Source organism: Drosophila ficusphila, unplaced genomic scaffold (assembly GCF_018152265.1).
Source record: "Drosophila ficusphila isolate 14025-0441.05 unplaced genomic scaffold, ASM1815226v1 contig_106, whole genome shotgun sequence".
NCBI lineage: Eukaryota > Metazoa > Arthropoda > Insecta > Diptera > Drosophilidae > Drosophila > Drosophila ficusphila.
Window position 1 is genome coordinate 10051000 of NW_025063993.1, and position 4449 is coordinate 10055448.

A 4449-nucleotide genomic window follows, 5' to 3' on the forward strand; every position below is an offset into this window, starting at 1 on the left:
TATCCACCCCACTCTTCCCCCTCAGCTGCCCCACCCCCTCGCCGCATAGCTCATTGTTAGTAAATATCTTACAAAAACCATACAAGGATCTCAAGACAGAGTTAAAGAAATAAACCTTATGCCGTAACCGTAACCGCAACCGAAATCGAAACTAACCCTAACGATAGATGCAAGAACTACACAAATTATATAGTAATTTAAATAGCATTACATAGCAATATAGATATTTAGCCACCCTCGATTCTGTTGATCCCCAAAACCGGACCCCTTTTGAAAATCTAACCTAAACGCCTTTTGCACTGCTATGAGACCACCTAGAGAAAACAACCACAAAATAACGTTAAAGATGAAGAAAGAACCCCACAAATTACCCAAAACAAAACAAAAAACTAGAAAAAACGTTGGGTGTCATTTTGCAAAATGAAAATTTTTGAGCTTCGGTTGTTGAATGAATTCACACAAGTATATACGATAAACTTAACATTTATGGATAACTCAAATAGCGGACTATACGACTAAGCAGATTCAAGCAATTGCTACATATTTGTACAACAAACCAGAAGTAAAACAAAAATCATGTTATATTTATATAAAAATATTTATACCTAAGTAACATAAATTGCGCGTAGAGGTGAAAACAAATTAAGGCGATATTTTGCTTATTTACTTGGCCTGGGCAATAGTTGAATGAGCAGTTGACCTCCCTTCACACAATTTTATTTAAGCGTAGTTTTGTATATTTTTAATAACTATTGTTTTCCGTAGTTTGTAGCTGAATTTTTGTAGAAAATTTTTGGTTGATGTAGAGAATTGTTAAATAAAAAAACGAACAGAAAATTCGCCACTGAATTTAAATATTTATCATCAAGTTTGGCTGACATACGAACATACTATATCCACACTCACGCCGCAAAAAGGGGAGGATGCGATTTCTATAGCCTACTTTCAGGCCTCGATTTTCCCAGGCCAAAAGCAAGCAAACTTTTCCAGGGCAATGCAATTTATTCAGCGTTTAGGCAACGAGTTTGTTGTAGGTTTTTTTTTATTTAAATGTTTTTCTTGAGTTTTAAAACAGGAAACCCAGATTTTCGAATAAGAATGTTCCGTAACAAAATGTAGACTTTGTAGCAACAACAGAAGACGATAAAACTGAAAAGTATGAAACGTTGAAAAACAAATATGAAAACTAACGAAATTATGTTTAATATACAATAAACATTAAAATATATTTATTATATACAACAAGAATTAGTTAAATGAATTACGCATGCTACAAAAAAAACAAGCGAGTAACTTTTGTAGATAAATTCGTAGTTGATGATTTTTATATCTATCTTATACAGATATTAGTTGTATGCATATAGTACACTCAACTACATAGCAAACGGGCAAGGGAAGGCGATCGTTAGGCAGGGTTAAAAATAGTAACTAAAGACACAAATTGTTGCAGTGCAAAGCAGAAAACAAACAAAAACGAGAAATTAGCAAAGCGATAATTTAAGTAAGTAAGTAACGGGCAAGAGCAGAGTGTTTTTAGTGAATAAGAGTTTAAATATGGAGCGTACCGGAAACGGAAGTGGCGGCGCGAATCGAATGGCAATGCGAAACATATTAAATGCTATTATATACATAATATTATACACATATACATAACTTATATATACATATATATACATAAAAATATATTCTTACATATTATTAAAGACAAAATGTTGTTGAATTTTAAAGTCAATAAAAAGCCCCGAAAAAATCCACAAATAAAAATATTTAAATGTAGTAAGAATAAAAACTGAACAAAAACCCAAAAAATTGTTAGTTGTTGCAAAAAATCAAGCTAAATTAATTAAATAAAACCAAACTAAAAAAAGAACTTAAAAAAGCGTTTTAGAGCCTTTACTTATATTTTGAGAATTTTGCAAAATGAAACGAAATGCAAATAATTTTATATGAAAAGCGAAAGCGGAAAAGCTGAAGGTAAATTCGTAATTAACACAAAGCTACCATAGCTTAAGTTGAGGCTTAAACGGAAGCTAGATCAAGCTTAACTTAATGCCTAAAGAAGGCGAAACAAACTTCATTTGGTACTTAAAAACTTAGTAAAAATCAGCTTCAAGCATTAGAGCAATGCTAAAAGAAATCCACAAGAAACTCAGCCTAATTGTTGTTGGCAGCATGCAAAACACAAAAGAAATACGAATGAAAACCAAATTTAAACTAAAACTTAAAGATGAAAGCCTAAGCAAGGACACTAACATGTACCTAGATATATATACAAAACCAAAATAAAACTAAAAACAAAAAGAGGAAACCTTAAGAAACTCCAACACAAGTGCTCGAGATGCTGCAGATATTAGCTATAATTTATTACCTTAAATGAAGTCATTTGTTAATTATTTTACACACAACCTAATTAAGCTTAAGTTCCAAAACATTCAGTCTAAGTTTTTGTAGATTTTGTTAACGAAATAAGTAAGTCATGTTTCTGTTATGGGCTATGATTTGAAAACGAAACTAAATTTAATTCGTAGGAACTTCAAGAGGCAAGAAGTGAGATTTAGGCGATGCGAGTAAATATGTTTTATGAGAAACTGCAAAAAAGAACAAACAATAAAGGTTTAGATACAAATTTTGAAACGATAAATGCAAATGTTGCAAGTGCTGCATACATATTGTTTTATTTAATGTTGAAGGAATACATAAAGGGTAAGTTCTTTCTTTTGTAAGCAGGTTTGTCAATTTTGCGGCAGCTCCTTCAAGTTGTTGGCCTTGAAAACAGCTGGAATATATTTTTAAGGCGTCTGGAGGTCAAATTGATTACATAATTGGTGAGCGGAAAGAGGATGTAAAAACGGAAACTGGATATGAAATAAACTGCAAACCTGTTAAACCTGATGTTGAAATCATGTATGTTGTAGAACGTAGGTTGACAGCTTTGAAAGATATAAAACCATTTCCAAAAAAAATTTATTTGATCCTATTTTGATTTAAAAAAATTAAACTTTCAGCTTGAATCGCCAAAACCAAATTAAGTTGAACGTAAGCCCGAAACGGCGGTAGGTATATGCAAAAAGCATAACAAACCAACAAAAAAACGTTAAAACTAATTTCCTCATATATTGCGTACAAAATAAACATCTCAAACATGAAACTCGCAGCTAATTTCCGTTCATTAACAACAAAAGCAACAGCAACTATTTGAGAAATATGAACTGCATAACCAGTACACAGAGGAAAAATTCGCTACGCTATCTATAGCTTGGTACATACAAATTAACACATGAATAGGGATGTTATTCTATTACATTAAGTATTAATTCTGCAAAAATAAAGAAACATATTTTATACTATGAGCGGTTTTGTTTTCTTTCACTGTACAATTTAAACCAGACCCAAACCTGAGGCGAAGCAATTCGATTACTTCCCTATGGGGAAATGTTGCAATAAATGCGAGCAATGCTCAAAGATATGCGGGTTCCACTCGCTCGCCGCGCATACCGGCCAAGACTTACGAAAGCGAAAAATGAGTTAACAACAACGGACACTCAAAATGTTAATGGCAAGCCACCAACAGCATGAAACTGGTAGTATGCAGGCAACCGCTAACAGACAACGTTGAACTTGAGCTTGAAATACAAGCCGAGCGAAGCCAAAAGAGAAAGACAGAGAGACGGGGGGTTGTTTAAAGCCATGTTTGTCGGCGGCTGCATTTGTTGATCAACCCAAATGGGGTCAACGCGTCGTATACGTAATTTGCGTTAAATGACAAAACAATATGTAAGAGCGACACAATACTTATGAAACAAAGCAATTTGACTACCGTCCAATATTTGTAACACCGATCTCGTTCGGGCACTTTAAATTTTAAATACAATAGAGCTCAAACATACTTCAAGGAATTTTGATTTGCTAAAATGTTTTTTTGTAACTTATATTTCATATTGGAAGTATTTAATCTGATTTTTTGATAAAAGGCTTACATTTTATGTTGATAAACAGAATTACAGATGTTACGTATTAGTTGTCATTATTGATGTTGTTCGGTGTTTATATTGCTGTTGTCTGTTGAGTGGCGCCGGAAATGCGCATCATACGATAAATGACGCCCACTGGCAAACTATCACCCCAGCACCACCCACAACCCCACCACCCCACCACCCTATAGTTTTTTAAACCACCCCTTGGCCCCCGCGTGCCCATTATTTTGTTGGCGTCGCCTGTTTTGACAGTTGACGTTTTGCCGGCAAATTTTTCAACAAAAAAAAAGCCAGAGATGCCTTGCGAAGAGAGCGCTAGCCCCCACAATTGATGACGCAACAAAGGCGTAAGAGAGCCAGCCCCCAGTGACATAATATTGGAGTACATTATTTGCTCTTTCGCTGGCAAAGAGAACCCACATTTGCGCTCCAAGCAAACGGCAGGCATTTCACACCCGTCATTCGCTGTTGAACA